At 48.5% G+C, this 19,606-nt stretch overlaps 1 long non-coding RNA gene and 1 pseudogene across 1 annotated transcript; both read left to right on the top strand.

Moving 5' to 3' along the window:
• Positions 1 to 272: 272 nt before the first annotated feature.
• Positions 273 to 3,866, top strand: LOC128774118 (uncharacterized). The gene is made up of 2 exons (XR_008418534.1): positions 273 to 427; positions 2,249 to 3,866. It is a non-coding gene; the product is annotated as an uncharacterized LOC128774118 (long non-coding RNA).
• Positions 3,867 to 17,987: 14,121 nt separating this feature from the next.
• LOC128774106 (neuroblastoma breakpoint family member 6-like) overlaps positions 17,988 to 19,606 on the top strand; it is a 30,662-nt pseudogene continuing 29,043 nt past the window's right edge.

The raw sequence follows: 19,606 nt of genomic DNA, 5'->3' as shown, positions 1-19,606 counted from the left end.
CCCCCGCCTCCTTCCTCTCCTTGCGGGTCTCCTCCGTCTTCTCCCCTCCACACTGATTTGCTTCCCGTTCGTCTTCCCTCTCCATGCAGCTCCCGCATCGCCCCCTGCGCCCGTCGTGGCGCCCACGCGGCGGTCAGCACCCGGCCGACTGCGCCCGCCTGAGAGGAACACGAGGGAGGACGTCCCCCAGCCGGAGAAGCGCCCACACACCTCTCTCGCTCGCTGTCTCTCTCTTTCTCTCTCTCTGCACAGAGCCCGGTTTGAAGGAGACACAGTGCGATGGCTCCACCTGAGGGGCTCAGCCGCCAAGCCAGTCCCCCCGCACCAGGGCTGGACACCGGCGCGGGGCTACCGAACGTCTGGCAGCTTGGGGCGCGCGAACCCACACCTGTCGTTTGAGAACTGCCTCGTGCCTGCTGCTTTACAGGTGCGTTCGCGGGGCGGGGCGGGGCGGGGCCGCGGCGCCCCCTGGTGGACGCCCGGGGGGGCGCACCAGGATCCCGGGGTTGAGGCGGGGGCGGGTCCACGGAAACCTGCCTTGAGCTCACTTAGACCCTCCCCCCACTGCCAGAGGTCACAGCAGGGGTTAGTGGGGGCCCGGGCGCCCCACGCTGCCTCTGCCGTCCCTTCCTCCCCCCCTGCGCGCTTCCCCTTGGAGGAGATTTCCGCCAGCAAAGTCCCCCTTCCGTGGGGAAAAGCCAGGTCTGGAAAACCAAGCAGCACCTACTCGGAAGAGACTAGTCCTGGGGCAATTTCCTGGTCCTGTCCCTCGCGTTCTGGTTTCTGATTTGCCTTTGTCTCCCTTGGGCCTTGACGTGTGCTTGACTTTTACTAGACTGCTGAAATTAGAAGAGACTTGGGGGTGGGGGCGGGCGTCCGACATTAGTTGTCACCTGAGTCAATAGTGTGGTGGTCCGCGGAATGATGCCCCCTGCCTGGGAGGTCCCCAGCCTCATCCCGGATCCTGTGAAAATGATCCATCACACAGCAAAGGGGCCTCTGCGAAGGTGCTTAGGTCAAGGACCCTGAGATGGGGAGATCGTCCTGGAATATCCGGGCGGCCCCCTGGAATTACAGGGGTGCCTTCAACCTGGAGGAGGCAGAGGAGGAGATGTCTCCCTGCTGTAGCTGGTGGTGCGGAACATGGAGACAGAGGAAACCAGGGCGGGTAGGACACAGGCGCTCCCTTGCCAAAACCTCCCGACTGCACTGTAGTGAGGTTTCCCTGGATTAAATTGCTCAGTCTCCCTGAGCCTCCAGAAGGGGCGGTGGCCCTGTTGACATCTCCATCTGAGTCTGGTGAGATCCTTTTTGGGACTTTTCACCCACAGAACTGTCAGGTAACAAACGTGTGTCCTTTTAAGCCTCTAAGTTCGCGGTGAGTCGGTACCCCGGTACCCCGGCGACAGACAACCCATGTCAGGTGTCTGGCTCATCACGTCAGCGGTAGTTAGATCTGCGGGATGGAATCAATTCTGTATAACTGCTGCAGGTCGTGAGTCTTAGGTGGTGAGGCCAAGTGCTACTTTTCCACCGTGAAGTGTTAGGTTAGGTACCTGCCGATATGAGGTGCGCCGGGAGTGAAAGGCTCGGAAAGAATTCTCGGGGCACCTGGGTGGCTCTGTGGCTTCAGCATCTGACTCTTGCTCTTGGCTCAGGTCCTGATCTCACAGGTTTGTGAGACTGAGCTCAGAGTCAGGCTTTGTGCTGACAGCAGGGAGACTGTTGGGGATTTTCTCTCTCTCTCTCCCTGTATTTCTCTCAAAATAAATAAACTAAAAAAAAAAAAAAAAAAAAAACCAAAAAACAAAGACTTCGTGAGACGTTCTCGGTGCAAAAAGGTGTTTATAAAAAGCATGAGGACAGGACAGGGGGACAGGAAGAGCTGCACTGGGATTGTGAGGTGTGACTGGTTATAAAGTTTTAATTTGGGGGTGGGGGAGGATGGGGGCATAGAGCCAAATGAAGTTTCCGTCAGGAGTTCCATATGTTCCTGAAGGCTTACAGGACCCTGGAGGTCTGGTTAGCCTCAAGCTGAGGTTGGTTTTTGCGTCCAGCAGAGCGTTAACATTAAGGCAGTTGTGAGTTCCTTGAGGCGGTCCTGTGTCAGCTATTGACCAGTGGGCTGCAAGGTGTAAGGAAATTGAATTGCATCTACATTTCTTTTGCCTTTCTTCACCTCATCACCCGCCATCCTTTTTCTTTCCCTTCTTTTCTGTAACATTCAAAGTCTGTTCCCTGCACACAGGCTCAGCACGTTCTTATGCAAAGTGGAAGCCACTGGTGGTCACACAGATTGGTTGTTCACTTTTCAAGAGTGGGCTGTGCTCCTTTCCCAAGGAGGGCAAGGACATAACTTACAAAAGGAAAAATACGGGAGAAGCCCCTCCTCTCACAGCTGCGTTTCTGTTGCGCGAGTTCTCTTAAGGCACAGAGCTACTTTTCAGCATGTCACAGAGAGCGAACATGCAAGCGTGGCGTTTACGGCTCTCCCCCAAAAGTGATCTGTGACTGGATCCCGAGCAGACCTGAGCTTTATAGGGTGTCATAGGCTGTTGCTTTCCTAAATGTCACGGACATAAAACGAACTTTGTGGAAGCCCCGAGTTCTCATGAGTACTGATTCTGCGACCAGGCCCGGCAGCACAGGGACGGGGGAGGAATTGTCCGGATCCTGGAATAATCACGGGGCAGCACAGCCTCGCTCTGGGCTTCTGTGTCCTACTTGTTTACAGACTTGTCATCCGTTCTGCAGATTGGGCCAGCGAGTTGCTCTGTTGACAGCCAAAGGCACTCATGGAAAGACTTAAACAACCAAGTGTGACAGCACACGTGGGGTCACTCCGTCTACCATGAAAGTAGGACCCGTGTCTGCCTCAGGTGTGAGTCTTTGGATGGATCTATTTGTTACTGGAGGTGGTGGGGAGGATGGTGTTTGAGGGTTTTGTGGTTGCTGCTGTCTGTGTTGTTGAACTCTTTCTAGGAAATCATTGTGGAGCGATAGCTTTGTGTTAGTTCCTGGAAGGACATGACTAAGGACACTTGCCGAGGAATAGTTGCGGATCTGGGTGCCACATTGGTGGAAGGACTTCTACTCTTTGCAGTTAAAAAGATGCTCCCTTAAAGGAAACCAACTTTATTCATACCTTTGGGTCACTGTTAGAGAGCAATATGTTGAAATTGGTCTGCAGCCCACTTGCATCAGAATCACCTGGGTTTGATGTAAGAAATGCAGATTCTGGGGCCTCACACCAACTACATCTCTTGGGGTTAGAGCCCAGGTGGTAGCTTCTGTGACCTCCATTGTTGACTCTAAGGCTTTCCCAACCTAAGAAACACTCTCTTTTAGTTTTAGATTGGGGATTCTTACACAATGATCAAAGAAGCCCAAACTTTTTCCTTTACTCTGAAGACTTCAAACACTAGACTGTGACCTTCTTAGGGAGAGTGTGACTTTGCTCCTCTCACACACTCAGCCTAGAGACGGTGCCCAGATCAGAAATAAAGCAGGTGAAGAAAAATGTTTGATTTCTTTATACACGTTTTACTTTCATAGCCACCGAAAAGACTGTGTTTCATTTCCTCTAACAGACTCTGTCCACCAGTTATGTTGCCCAAAACATATCGCTATATAGCAACATAGAGAAGTACCTATGGTACATTTATACAGAAGGACACGCATTCTAAAGCACTGCGAAGACCCAGACGAGGCTTTCACACAACTGGGGGCCTCTCAGGTGCCACTTAAGTATGATCACTGGGTTATCTTACAGAGGACTCTCCATGGGCTTGGTCTGGCCACGAGTCCCAGGTCCCCAGACAGGACTTAGTTAAAAGGGGCAAGCGTAACTAGGCCGCGGTCATCGCCACACTTTGGAGGCCATAAACGGAAATAGGAGGCGCCAGGCTAAGCGGGACATTGCACGTGGGAAGCCACCACTTTCGCCACGTGGATTCAAAGCACTCGGGTGCTGCAGTGTAGACAGACGCCCAGCCCACGCTGGCCGGGCTGAGCTGGCCCCGAGCAAGCGTACATCTGGGAGTAGTGCCGGCTGAGCCCCACTGTCCCTCAGGGCACCGCTGTCACTCGTGTGCTTTAGAACTGCTGAGGAGCTCCCGTGTGGGGACCACGCGTCCCATCCGTAGGGAGCTGGGTCCTGTTTCCCCTGGGTGACCACGTGAGGACGGGCACTGAAGCGAGAAGTGGCCGTTGCGAGTTCCCAGGCCAGTGTGGCGTTTAGAAGCAGGGTCACAAGGCCCTGTACAAACCGTGCCTATTCTGGGCTGCAGGGCCGGGCCGAGGGCACCCTGGCTGATGGTGCTCTGATGATGCTCTTGATGGTGCTCTTTAACCACGGGACAGGCCCTCTGCCTTCTGCCCTCCTGCACCGAAGCGCTGTGGGCCTGGTGTGGGCGTCCTCGAGGCCACCTGCTCCTCCCACTTTGTCCTCCTCAAGTGGCCTCATCGGCCAATAAGGCCACAGGCTCCTCTTTAAAAAACAATGCCCTTAGCACTGGTGCAGTGCTTTTTAAGTACAAACGTTGAGGGTTTCCTTCTCCCAGTGTTTCACCCTGACTGTGGCTATTTTCTGTATTCCGTAAAAGTCTGTATTCAGAATCATTTTCCTACATTGATTCTAAACTCTAGGAGCCACACCAAGACAGACCCACAGGAACTGGATTTCTTCTCCTGCCCGAAACCAGAAAGCAACTACAAACCTCACAAGGAGAGGGAATGCAGATTTCCGAGACCCTGGGCATCAGGGTTCGAGGACTGCAATCCCGGACACTTGGAAACACACAGGCGAGCCGAGCCCTACCATGGCTCCAGTGTGCTGCCCCGAGAGACTTTCCAAGCAAGGAACCGGGAGAGGAGACTGAAGAGGAGCCCAGTGGACCTCGTGGGGTCGAGGACACGGAGCTGAGAGTCCACAGGACAGTGTAGAAGGGAGGACAGAGCTGCGGAAAGCCAACTAAGGAGAACTGCTGGGGCGCCCAAAGGGTGCAGCACAGTCCTGCTCTGTGCCTCCCTGGGAGCCAACTCCAGCAAGTCGGGGGCAATCCTGTGAGAAGATTAGAGGCAATAGGGCCCGGTTCTCACAAAGGGGAAAGAATTGCTCATGAGGAGAGAGATCAATCCTTTGAACAGAGCCCAGAGCTGACCCAGATGTGAGAACCACCAGAGAAGGACATGAACACATGTATTCTAATCATAGGTGTGCCTGGGAAGCTCACTCACTTGGGCTTCTGACTTCTACTCAGGTCATGATCTGGAGGTCTGTGAGTTCAAGCCTGACGACAGGCTCTGTGTTGACAGCTCAGAGCTGGGAGCCTGCTTCGGATCCTGTGTCTCCCTCTCTATCTGCCCCCCTCCTGTGCGTGCATATGCGCTCTCTCTCACTCTCTCTCTCTCTCTCAAAAATAATCATTAAAAATGTGTTTTAAGTGATCATATTCCATCAGTTGAAAATGTTAAATAGATAATGGAAAACATAGAAAAGACCCTCTGTATCTTTAAGAGATGAAAATCATGGGGGTATCTGGGTGACTCAGTAGGTTAAGTGTCCAAGTCTTGATTTGGCTCAGGTCATGATCTCATGGTTTCTTCATTGAGCCCCACAACAGGCTCTGCGCTGACAACTTGAGTCTGCTTTGACTTCCCTCTCTCCCTCTTTATTTTTCCCCAACCCCCCCCCCCCACTTGCAGGTTCTCTCTCTCTCTCTCAAAATAAATAATTTTTTTTAAAAGGAACTCTTAAAAAAACAGAGAGAGAGACATGAAAACTACGATGTCGGAAAGGAAATGTAGTGTAAGGGATTGGAACAATTAGAAAATTCAGAGGAATGTCTATACTACCTAAAGCAATCTACACATTCAATGCAATCCCCATCAAAATACCACCAGCCATGGGGCACCTGGGTGGCTCGGTCGGTTGAGCATCCGACTTCGACTCAGGTTGTGATCTCGCAGTCCGTGAGTTCGAGCCCCGCGTCGGGCCCTGTGCTGACAGCTCGGAGCCTGGAGCCTGCTTCGGATTCTGTGTCTCCCTGTCTCTCTGCCCCTCCCCCGCTCATGCTCTGTCTCTCTCACTCTCAAAATGAGTAAATGTTAAAGAAAATAAATTTAAAAAAAAATACCACCAGCCTTTGTCACAGAGCTACAACCAACAATGCTAAAATGTGTATGTAACCGCCAAAGCGCTTGAAGAGCTAACTCCATCCAGGAAAAGAAAAGCAAAACTGGGGGCATCACGATTCCAGATTCTGAGCTCTATTACAAAGCTGTGGTCATCAAGTCAAGGTGGTAGCGGCACAAACACACACACATAGACCAATGGCACAGAATAGAAAGCCCAGAAATGGACCCACAATGATATGGTCAACTCCTCTTCGACAAAGCAGGATGAATATCCAATGGAAAAAAGACAGTCTCTTCAACCAACGGTGTTGGGAAAACCGGACAGCAACATGCAGAAGAGCGAAGCTGGACCAATCTCTTGCTTGACACAGAAAGATAAATTCCAAATGGAAGAAAGACCTCAATGTAAGACAGGAAACCATCAGAACCCTAGAGGAGGACACGGGTAACAACCTGTTTGACATTGGCCAGAACAACTTCTTCCTGGACACGTCGCCAGAGGCAAGGCAAACAAAAGCAAAGATGAACTCCTGGCACTTCGTCAAGATAAAAAGCCTCTGCACAGTGAAGGACACGATCGATGAAACTAACAGGCAGCCTACAGAACGGAAGAAGAGGTTTGAAAATGGCGAATCCGATAAAGGGTTAGTATCCAAAATCCGTAAAGAACTTACCAAACTCAACACCCAAAAGCCAGAAAGTCCAGTGAAGTATGGACAGAAGACATGAACAGAAAGTATTCCAAAGCAGACATCCAGCTGGCTAACAGACACGTGAAAAGATGTTTAACATCACTCATCATCAGGGAAGTACAAATCAAAACCATGCTGAGATACCACCACACATCTGTCAGAATGGGTAACATTAACAACACAAGAAGCAACAGGTGTTGGTGAGGATGCAGAGAAAGGGGAACCCTCTGGCACTGCTGGTGGGAATGCAAACTGGTGCAGCCAGTCTGGAGAACAGTATGGAAGTTGCTCAGAAAGTTGACAGTGGAGGTACCCGATGATCCAGCAATGGCACTACTGGATATTTACCCAAAGGATACAAAAGTAGTGATTTGAAGGAGCACATGCACCCCGATGTTTATATATAGCCGCGTTATCAACAATAGCCAAACTATGGAGAGAGCCCAAATGTCCATGGATTGATGAATGGATAAGGAAGATGTGGTACATATATACAATCAAGTATTACTCAGCCCTCAGAAAGAATGAACTCTTGTCATTTGCAACACTGGGGATGGAACAAGAGTGTATTATTATGCTAAGTGAAGGAGGTCAGTCAAAGCAAAACAAACACCCTAGGATTTCACCGGTATGTGGACTTGAAGAAACAAAACAGATGAACTTTTTTGGGGGGCGGGGGAGAGAGGGAAACAAATCATAAGAGACCCTTAGAGCTAGAGAACAAACTGAGGCTTGATGGAGGGAGGGGATGGGCTAGACAGGTGATGGGTACTAAGGAGGGCACTTGTTATCATGAGCACTGGGTGTTGTATGTAAGTGATGAATCACTGAATTCTACTCCTGAGACCCAGATTGCACTGTATGTTAACTACAAGAATTTAGATAAAAATTGGAAAAGGAAAAAACAAAACTAAAAGCAGAGGGAAAGATTTTGATAGAACTGAATCTCTAGATCCCTTTGAGGAGTGTGGCCATATTAACTACATTCAGTCTTATGATACGTGAATACTGGAGGGGTTTTCCCCTTAGGTCTTCTTTAATTTCTTACAACAGTGGTTTATACCTTTCAGTGCACAAGTCTTGCTTCTCCTGGAATAAATGTATTCCTAAATAGTTTCTTGTTTTGGGTGCAATTGTTTTCTCCATTTTGTTTTCAGATTGTTCATTGCCAGTGCATAGAAGCACACCCGATCTTTGTATATGTTGTACCCTGCAGCTTTCCAGAATTAGTTCATTGACTCTGGTATTTGTGTGTGTGGATTATTTGAGAGTTTTCAACACATAGGACCATGTCATCAGCACATAGAGACACAAGACGACCCTTGAACCCGGCGGGGTTAAGGGTGCTGACTCCCAAGGTCAGAACTCTGTGTATACCTCCTGACTCCTCCCAAACTTAACTACTAACAGCCAACTGTTTACTGGAAGCCTTAGCGATAACGTAGTCGACCCACCTATATTTTGCAAGTTATACGTATCATACACTGGATACTTCCAGTGAAGCAAGCTAGAGAAAAGAAAATGTTACTAAGCAAATTCTAAAGAAGACGGGGTGCCTGGGTGGCTCAGTCAGTTAAGTGTCAGACTCTTGATTTCGGCTCAGGTCATGGTTCATGAGTTTGAGCCCCGTGTCGGGCTCCACGCTGACAAGGGCCGCTGAGCCTGCTTGGGATTCTCTCTCTTCCTCTCCCTGCCCTTCCCCAGCTTGCGCTCTCTGTCTCTCTGTCTCTCTGTCAAAATAAGCAACTCAAACTTAAAAAGAAAAAAAAAAAAAAAAGATAAGCTGGAAAGGAGAACTTAACCAGAAAGTGATAAAAGTCAAAATGGAGATATTTAAGGCTACAACTGGGTCCTCTTTCAGTGATATGGAACACTTTTTCATATACTTATGAGTCATTTACTTGTCTTCTTTGACAAAATGTCTTCTCATGTCTTTTACTGACTTTAAAAACCCTGCTGTTTCTTTTTTTGGAGTTGGAAGAGTTCTTTGGCTCTTGTGAATACTATTCCTTCATTCCTACAGTTCAATCTGAGGCTGTTTTCTCCTGTCTGTGGCTTGTCTTTTCATTTCCTTATTGTTGTCTTTTGATGCAAAAGCGTTTTTTTTTTTTTTCCTTACACTGCTTTTTAATAAATGTTTATTTACTTTTGGGACAGGGAGAGAAAGCACACCCACAAGAGTGGGGGAATAGCAGAAAGAGAGGGAGACGGAAGATCCAAAGCAGGCTGTGCCCTGAGAGGGGAGAGCCGGACGAGGGGCTCGATCCCACCAGCTGGGAGATCATGACCTGAGCCACAGTCAGACACTTAACTGACTGAGCCACCCAGGCTCCCCACAAAAGGGTTCTTAATTTTAAGCAACTTCAGTTTCTTAATTTTTGTCCTTTATGTACTGTCCTTTTGCTGTGGTGTCTTAGAACTTTTTGCTTAATGCAAATTTATGACAATTTTCTCCAAAATTCCTCTTGAAATTTTATTTTATCTCTTTTATTTAGGGTTGTGATCCATTTTGCATTAACTGCTGTATACGGTGTTGCTGAGAGAAAATCTGTCTAAAGGCCTAATATTTAAGGGAAATCATGGTCGACTTCTTTCTAAGTCAGCATAATGGTGGATAAACTTTGTTCCAACCTGAAGGGTGATTTTTGGCCCGCCAGGCACACAGTGAGGAGAAGCATTTGTCATTAGTATTTCAATCAATGCTCTTACTCCCTGCATCTGTGATGTTAAAACTCGTGATTCCTGTGTGTCTATGTTGATCTATAATCTTTTTGAACTTTTTGTGTTGTCTCTCCCGATCGTATGGGGGCCCCCAAAATGGGGCGAGGATTGTGTGGAAGGGGCAGAGCGGGTGTGAGAAGGTTCACCTGAGCAGGACAAAGCGGATGGAAGTTGACTGAATACACTGCAGGGGACAGAGGGCAGGTCAGCACAGCAGAGACTGTCTGCAAGGAGGCAGTGGGGGGAAGGGGTAGGGCAAGAGGCACAGCCCCATGTGGGATTTTCCCTCTTTTGGTAACCTTGCCTGTAAGTGGCCCGTTGGTTAGTGAAGGCCTGTGGATATTTTGAGGCGGGTCCCTGCATTCAGCCAGGTGGTCACTGTGGGCCCTTCTGCCTTGATGAAGTTTCCACTGCTCAAGCCTGTTGCCTGAAAGTGGCCTCAGCATTTTTCAGGAATGGACTTGTGACCTTGATTTGTGGCTCTCTATGTAAAGCATAGGTAACCCTGTAAAAAGTGTTCATTCTCCGGAGCACTTTCTTCCCCCTGAGGATGGGGTTCCCCGGGCAGCTATCCTAATCCGGGTTTGAGTCAAACTCTGTCTTCTTCTTATATTAGAGTTCTTTCTGGTCATTTGGCATCGATAGTGTGATTTCAAGTAAAGTGCCACGGGGAGGCTTTGTCCTGATAGCTGTAAGAGAATTTAGCGGTAAGTTATGTTTAAGAGTTCATCTCCAGGCCAGGAAACGGAGACTTCATACCTCTGCACCTGTCAGTGATGGGCTAAATGCCCTGGGGTGGGGGAGATGAGTGAGGTTTGGTGGCCGTACACCCCATGTACTTTCAATCTTGCAACACTGGGTAGCAAGCGGTCCTCCTCCAAGATGTCCCTAGAAACGAAAACACACCAAAAGCAGGAGAGGATTCCACACAAAGGATAAAGGGGGACCAGCAGGGACTCAGGAAACATATGCCTGAGGGATCAGAGCAGATGAAAGGCATTTCACAGACTTGTAAACATTTTTGCCAAAAAGAAAATAGTGGTGTGTGTGTGTGTGTGTGTGTGTGTGTGCGCGCGCGTACGTGTTGTCTTGGAAATCATAAGGTGTTTAGATCAGGAACGTGTTGTTACTCCCCCTAAGGAAAGGATAGGGAAATTATCTTGGGCCTTGCAGATCAAGACCCATTCTGAACCCTGAGAGAATCCTAAATGTTGCCTGACATTCTCCAAGATCAGTGCAGAGTCCCTATACATTTAAGATTTGTTGAGGGGGCACATGGGTGGCTCAGTTGGTTGAGCATCTGACTTCGACTCAGGTCATGATCTCACAGTTCATGAGTTGGAGCCCCACATCAGGCTCGCTGCTGTCAGCCTGTCAGATCCTCTGTCCCCTTCTCTTTGCCCCTCCCCTGCTTGTGCTGTCTCCAAAGAATTAAAAAAACAGAAAGATTTGTTGTGTTTTGTATGTGCGGTCCGAGGTACAGTAGCAGACAAAAGTTGACACGCAGAGTACAGAAGTAGACCAAGAAACAGAATGTGACCTGGATATACCACATTACTTACCACCCTCACTAGTCTCACTGAACATGGGAGTGGGCATTGGAAATACCTGGTATTTAAGGCAGGTTATGGGAAAACACTGAAGGTATGGGCTAACAGTTCAAATTATTATGTCCTTGGATTATATTCATTGGAAAGTGAGGACTCTGCTGAAAAGTTTTCTTGGCTCTGCAGGTGGAAAGGAGACACTAAGGGAGAATGAAATTATGCAACTCATTATAATTTGTTTAATGTTTATTGCTTTATTTAGACAGAGCATGAGAGCAAGCAAGTGGGGGAAGGGCAGAGAGAGAGAGAGAGAGAGAGAGAGAGACAGGGAGAGAGAATCCTAAGCAGTCTCTGAGCTGTCAGCACAGAGCCTAATGTAGTGCTTGATCTCACGAACCATGAGATGATGACCTGAGCCAAGACCAAGAGTCCAATCCACTCAACCGACTGAGCCACCCAGGCGCTCCCAATCTAACTTTGATAAATATCTTTCACACTTCACATAGGTTTTCTGTCATTTTCTGTGATGCCATGGTCCCTTGCCGACGTCTAAACATATTTTCACCAAGAGGTTGATATCAAAATAAAATACAGGGGCACCTGGGTGGCTTAGTAGATTCAGTGTCCCACACTTCATTTGGGCTCAGGTCATGATCCCATGGTCATGGATTGAGCCCCATGTCAGGCTCCACATTGAGTGTGGAGTCTGCTTAAGATTCTCTCTCTCCCTCTGCCCCTCTCCCCTACCTGCAGGCGCTCTCTCTCTCTCTCTCTCTCTCTCTCTCTCTCTCTCAAAAGAAAAAAACAAATGCACACAAATATGAAACCCGTATGACTAAATTTGGCAGTACTTATTCATAATGGTACTTTAGGCTGGTTTATTACTACACGTAGCTAAATTATGGCTGACTCTGAAGGCAGCCCCATTCTAGCCGGGTGCACACTACTCCTTGGCCTCACCTCTAGGTTAAGCAGTACCTCTGAACTGGCACTGTCCCTGGGGGAAGGATGTTTGTCCAACAGGTAATAAAAGGAAATGGGACAGGGTAGTAAAAAGAAAACATGCTCCTAAGTGGGTTGATTCCACAGAGGACCATGTGCTTTCTCAGGATAATATACATATTATTGAACTATGAAATCTGGCACTGACTAATGAGCAATGCTAGGAGATATCACTGTACCTTTGCTCAGAGAAAGAAACTTGAATTCCTGCTGATGTATAAGCTGTGCCTAAAAACCCCACCTAGACACTTCCTTAAAAATGTTTATTTATTGAGTGGGGTGTTCAAATCCCCCACTAGTATCGTATTACTGTTTATTACTCCTTTTAGCTCTGTTAGTTTTTGCTTTGTATATTTAGGCACTTAGATATTGGAGGCATAAATATTTACAGTTGGCATACAAAATGTTTATTTATTTTGGTATAGAGAGAGGGGGGCAGAGAGAGAAGGAGAGAGAATCCCAAAAAGGCTCTGCACTGTCAGGGCGGGACCCAACACAGGGCTGGATCCCATGATCCATGAGATGACCTGAGCCAAAATCAAGAGCAAGAGGCCTAACCAGCTGAGCCACCCAGGAGCCCCTCCACCTAGACAATCGGGGACTAGAAGAGAAACTGTGTTCCTTTCACTTGTTATTATCTCCTTTGGTGAGGCAGGCCTGGAAAAAGAAACATGCCCCAGTCAAGTTTCCTTGTAAACATCTGGTGAGAAACCTGTTGACAAAGATACTAATGGTGGTTCCTATTGGGAGAGTTCTTCCCTATGGCATGCTGAGAGCAGGATGTATGGGGTGTGTGGAGAACTCTTCAGGGAATCAAACTGAGACTCTGGATTTGTGAGGCCTCGTTCCTTGCAACCTGTCACATCAGTTATGTACGTATCAGCACAGGAGATGGCCCTAAACAGCTTCATGCTATATAAGTGACGACCTCGTACACCAGACACCACACGTGGTCGACTCAGGCCAGAACACGTTCTAATGTGGGAAAAAGGTTCTCGCAGATAGTGTTACTGGCCTCACCCTTGCTGTGGCATTGCTTGTGCCTCCCAAGTTTATCCTCAAAACTGTGAGTAAAACTTCATAGGACGTAAAGCGTACCATCTTGGTGAGCTGACGATGCAGTGGCCTTTATGGCCAAACATGTTGGTAACATGGCTTTCATGACACGTGGGTAGAACTAACCAAGCAGACAAGAAGTCCAACAAAGCAATTGTATCTTGAAAACATACGGCCACTTTTGAATACCTACAGGACCATACATAGAAACCCAGCCTGTGTCGCCTGGGCACAACCTTGTATTCTTCACAATGTACATTCACGGTCTCTAGGATGCAGGCCTGCCCCTGTGCGCACACACACACACGCACGCGTGCACACACACACACACACACACACACACGTGCACGCGTGCACACATACACACACACGCGTCCGTCTGCCCACACTTGCAAGCAAATCAGGTAGCAGTCCTAGAGTATCAGGTCCTAGAGTCTGTGAGCAACAGAAGCCTAAACAGCAGCCACTGTCAAGCCTCATCCACAGGAGACAGGCCCCTTTACATGGGTTCCTTGGCTGCCACTCCCATGATGCTCCCCCACACCTCTCCCCGCCCATCCCACCCTCCTGGCCAATGGCCTGCTGGCCTACCAGGCAGGAAGTGATGTCATTACCCTCTAGGTTCAGGCCCAGTGTGGATTCTAAGGCCTCAGGCCTTGGATGCTCCCTGGTTATGAGACCGGTGTAGAAAAATAGCTCTTGAAAATGAAAACGTCAATAGAAGGAATAAGAACAACAACAAAAAGATTCGCCAAATATATGCCACGGATATATTCTAGAAGTCAGCAAAAACTTTAAGGAAACAAAATGAAGAAAGACCCAGAAGGTGTGTCTGGTAAGCACAGATACAAGGAGTGGGATGTCTGGGGGAAAAAGAGATGTCATGTGAGTCTCTCACTCGCCGGGGGCGGGGGTGGGGGGAAGGAGTGGAGACCAGTACCCCACAGTGTCGTGGGAGGAGAAAGGAAGGGAAGGGCCAGGCACCCATGTGAAGGAGACCAGATGGAAGGAACCGGCCAAGTCCTCCATGTGCTTTACCGAGACCGCCAGGCGCCAAACCGAGTTCGGCTTTTGCTACACAACAGGGACAAATGCATTCCGAACAGCATACGTTTCAGTTGGATGGGGTGAGGACGTCTTGATATTGACTAATTACTGAAAGAAATGTAGCATCTCCTGAACGTGGCATGGGAGAGTCCTGCAACGTTGTAGCCAACAGAAGATTTTGTGATGCTCTGATGTCACATAGCTGTAGATACGGCAACATGGTTTTTGGGCCCGATGTCTTCTTTTTGTTTGTTTGTTTTGAATTTCATTTTTAGTAATCTCTACACCCAATCCAGGCTCGAGCTTACAACCCTGAGATCAAGAGTCACGGGCTTTACCAACGGAGCCAGCCAGGAGCCTCATGGGCTCAATATCTTCTGAGCTGATGGAGTTACACAAGGCAGAAGAGCCCAGAGTGGCAACTGGGGGCTAGAGAGGCCAGGGAGAGGATCAGCGCCTGCCTTTGGTTGGGTCAAGAGAGAGCTCATTCATCTGCAACTGAAGGCTTGGAGCTTCAAGCCCAGCTAGGAATACTGGGTTTTAAGTGATCCCAGGCCCTGGGAAGCTACACATGTGCTACACATTCTCTCTTAACTAGCTTCTTTCTTAACCTTATCCTTAATCTCTATTTTAAATCAGATGTGGAGAAAAACATCCTGCCTGAGCGCCTAAGTTTCATGTTAGTTACCAAGGGGGTTTGGTAGAGAGAGTCTTTTATTTTCTTTTAGTTTTCAAGATAAAAATCAGGTCTGGAGCCCCAGAGCCTGGGCATGTCCCAGACAATGTAACCTTTCTTCCTGAGGCTGGGTGTTTACAGCTGCTCATTCCTGGAAGGTCGGTGTTAATTCCTTTAAGCCAAATTGCCAGGAAGACACCTCTCACTAAAGAGGTTGGGATTTTTATTGCTTGCAGCCAGAAAGAACACACCCCAAGGTCTCACTAAGAGGATCTATGATAGGATTTGGGCTTTGGTTGGTTGATGTGGGTGGGGGCTGATGGAAGTAAGCAGGGTTTGTTCTATATTGAAGCCTATTAGCACTGGACATTCTATGCTTGTGGTAAAGAAGCGATAGCATTTCCTTATGAAAAGAAGATGTTTGGGACGTTGTAAATTTCACTGTGACCTTGCTGTTGTCTGGCCTGAACAATATTGTGAGGTAGCCTTGTTTTGTCTCATTTATCAAGGTTTCAAAGCAGTCTTATCTCAGGTTGGTATTCTGTATCTCAGATCCTCTCTTTCCAGCATGAGAACAACACAGTCAAGCCGGGAGTGCAGAGTTCAGGGCATTGGGGGCTGGCCTTGTTCTTTCTCCCTGGAAATCCCTAACATAGAGAACAAGAAAAGAGAGCACTCTGGCCTCAGAAGCTGTAGGTGCAACCCTGGTGACAAAAGTGTGACATTGACGAAGTCTCTTGAATCGTTCTGTGGCTCCATTTCTCATTTCCCAATGGGTCAAAAGGAATTGTTCCTACGTGGGTTGTCCCAGGTGTTAACTTGATAGAGTAGGCAGCTGGACAGGAGCTGGAGGCAAGGGTGGTGGTAGAGAGTGGTTTTGTGGTTTCCCGCCTCCTGGGACTAGAAGAGCAGGGACACGGCACGTGCTCTCCTTTCTAGCTTGTGTCCTACAATGCCCGATGGCTTCATCATAAAATATTGACCCTGTGGTTTTGATCCCCTGGGAGGGGAAGATGACCATGACAGTTCCAGCAACAACCTTGTAGAGCCAAAAACTGCCCCTCCTGACCGATAGGACAAGCTCCTTAGATGATTGGAAACAACTTCAGTTGGAGACCACACCAGCTATGACCCATAACCTGTGCAAACAGAAGAAGAAAAGACACCCCTAACCCTGGTGCTGTTGCCCCTCCGGGCCTGCCTGCATTCCCATCTTGAGAATGTGCTGTCCTTCATCTACTGCCCTACTGTCCTTCCACGGGCTGGTAGCATACTTTTGCTTTTATTTTCATTTTATATTTTAAGTAGGCGCACCGCCAACGTGGGGCTTGAGCTTCCAGCCCCGAGATCAAGAGTCGCATGGTTTACCGACTGAGCCAGCCGGGTACCCCGTCACTGTGTTCATTCGGGCATGGATCCTCACGTCAGTCGTTCACGGGGAATCTAAGCACTGAGCTCTCCATTCACACAATGCAGAATCTCCCACTGGTAACATCTTCTGGTGCCGTGATTCAGATTGCTTAAGGTAAGATAGTCCTCGCCTTCCTGCTGCTAGAGGACTTCTGTCAGATGAATTTCTCAGATGCCTGCTCTCTCATTCTCCTTGCAGGTTGGCTACCCCTGTGTGCTGCATGATCTCACATTTTCTGATCCAATACTCTCGTGGTTCATGCTGATTTCTCTACCTTACAGTATACATTCTTCTCTTATTATACATGCGATAAACATGCTCCAAGAGATACTGAAATCATCCACTGAAGCACATGTGGCATGTGGTAAAGCTGGTTTTGGAATCTGGGCCTGCTTTTCTTAAGGCTGTGCTTTTATCGCTTCAGCACAGACCCTGGATACGGTTTGTTTGGAACTGTGGTTGGGACTAGAGATAGGTAAAGGCAGTTGTTCCTGAGAACTGTTATTTATCTGCTTGACAAGTATTTACTGAACGTTTTCCCTGGCAGGCTCTTAATGGAGGCGCTGCAGAGACGGGATGAACAGGGCAGGCAGAGCGCCCGCTGTCAGGAAGATGATTTTCCAGCCCAGGAGATCGGTGTCTTATAGATAACCACATCAATACATTTTAATTTCTGCTGTGATGAATTTTACTTAATTGTTGAGTTCCTTGGGCCCATTGTGCCAGCCAGGCTTGAAAATCAACTGAGTATAAACTACAGGGCTGTAGAAGTGTGACAAGGAAGTGTCCCAAGAAAGGTCCTTGTGACATTTTTGTTTTAACGGGGGCGGGGGTGGGGTACAGATGTTTGATCAGTGTCCTCTGAAATTCAGATGTGGGTTCCTGGAGGGTGTGATAGGAGAGTCCAAGGGAAGCTTGCGGCCAAGGCACCTGTTGGTGTGTGTGCTGCCATCAAGCGATGAGGGAGTTTGGGAAAATCTCCTCATCTCTCTGGGCCTCAGTTTCCTTGTCTGTAAGATAAGGTTGTCATTCAACTTCTCCAAAGTCCCTTGCCGCTCAGTCTCTCTGAGAGCACGAGGGACTGAGGTGCCTGTTAAACGTGTCCTGAGGACTGTGGCTGAGACCTGACTTGGTCCCTTGTCTGTGTGTCTCCTGCAGGAGCCCGGCTGAGCCCACACTGGAAACAGAGGACCGAGGGAGCCGATGGAAGACAGAAAATCAGCAGGTGTGGAGCATGAGAATGACCCAGAGAAGGACAAGGTAATGGTGGAACGGTGGCTGCCCAAGGACCTGAGAATACGGGCAAGTGGAGCTCAGAACAATCTGGAGAAACTGAGGAACGCGTACAGTAGCATCCAACCCTGCAAGGAGCAGCCTGAGGCGAGCAGTGAGGACTGGGGGTGTAACGCACTCCACAGTGAACGGTGCACCGGCCAGGGAGCCCCACAGGACGGACGGGGGTTGGTTTGCACTGCCGGGAAGCACCGTTTCTAAGGGTAGGATGGTGTGACCATGAGGCTCTGCCCCAGTCCCTGAGCTTCGACATTGGAGCTGCCCTGACAGTGGATGGCCTCCAAGGAAGTGTGGGTTTGGAGGGATCAATGGTGTTTGGATCAGATTTGGAGATGTCCATTCTTACCTCAAATCGTTTTGCCCTAAGGCCAAGAGGGGCCAGGGCAGGGGACCCTTGCATTTGAAGTCATAATACTAATAATATTCTTCTGAATTTCTGGTCAGGAATGTGGAAGGCTTTACACATAATATCTGTTGACCAGTGATTTTCTTGACTATTGGTTGAGTGCTTCATTTTCCTGAGGCTGTGTTCAGAACTTGGAAATCAATACGATTTCCCGAGGAGGACAAAGCAGTGGGAGAACGATGCAAACACAATGTGGTAGCTCTCCTACACTGGGGTGTTGTGTTGTGACAGAGCAGAGGATTGGTGTGGGGGCCAGGCCCAGGACATCTCTTCCCCATGACAGAGTGAGCCATTGAGAGGAATCCCCGAGGAGAACCCCGTCTTCATCAGAGCTCACCACAGGGCAGTGTCCTGGGACATGGAGAGGGTAGGGCAGCTTCCTCTCTGAGGGAGGGGATTTGCTACCTCTTGGGAGAAAGCAGGGGGCCCCTGACTGGACATTTGTGACTGGAATGGAGTTGAGATGGTCAGAGATTGGCAGCAACTTGTATTTGATCAGTGAAAGGAAGTCCCTGAGGGCCTCCTCAGTGCTTGGCTCAGTGCTAGGAACCCCGAATACAGTGGTGAATAACACATTCTCCCAACTGTCCTGGGGATCTCAGTGTGGTAAACAGGAAGTCATGAGAAGTGTAGTGCTGGTGGGTTCCTTGGAGGAAATGACCAAAGCTGCCTGGCTATGACCTCGGTGATTGTCCTGGTCTGCCTGTGTGTTTTCCAACAGCTGGGTGACCTGCCTTGGCCCAACAGCCCTGGAGCCTCAGCCAGATTTCAGCCTTTTAGGACACAACTGACACCCGGGATCCATGGTGGCTCCAACCAGTCAATACTGCCAAGGTCTTCAGAGGAAACGGCTGGCATCTGTGGCTACTACCCACTATGTCTTGGCCAGCTGGGGAAACGGAGGCAACTTCACTAAATCTCATAGGGTCATCCTCTCCATAATGACCAGTGATGATCTGTCTTCCTCTCTGGTAAGTTAAATGCTTTCTGGTCTTCCATATTCTCTCGCCACATAAAAACTAATATAAATATTGGCCCAATTTTAGAACAAGGACATGTACTTCACGTACAAAGGGAGTAGAGCAACTTCCAAGCTTCAGTGAGAACGTACAGAAACTCTTACAACTGAATAATAATAGGATACATCACTCCAAAATTGCGTAAAAGATGCGTATGGCCATTCTGGAATAGGCACTTGAGTCATCCACCATTCTTCTTTTTAAAATCACTTTGATAATTCAAGATCCTTTCCATTTCCATATGAAGTGTTGGATCAGCTTAGAAATGTTTACTAGCATGTCTGCTGGAATTTTGATTGGCCTTGTATCAGATCTGTAGATCAATTTGGGAAGAACTGACATGTAAACCATATTGAGGTCTTCCAATCCACAGCAAATTTTACCTCTCCATGTGTTTAGTTCATTAATTTCTCAAGGTAATGCTGTGTAGTGTTCAGTGTACTGTTCTGACACGTATTTTGTGTGATAAGACAGTGCAAGAAGAGAATTGGTCAAGAGTCTTTTAAGTTTATTTTTATCTATTCTGAGAGGGCTATAGAGAGCAAGCAGGCAAGGGTCAGAGAGAGAGGGAGACAGAATCCCAAGCAGGCTCCACACA

The sequence above is a fragment of the Panthera pardus genome, unplaced genomic scaffold, assembly GCF_024362965.1.
Source record: "Panthera pardus isolate Hobbes unplaced genomic scaffold, ASM2436296v1 HiC_scaffold_294, whole genome shotgun sequence".
Lineage (NCBI taxonomy): Eukaryota > Metazoa > Chordata > Mammalia > Carnivora > Felidae > Panthera > Panthera pardus.
This window is presented reverse-complemented; position numbering and strand designations above follow the sequence as displayed.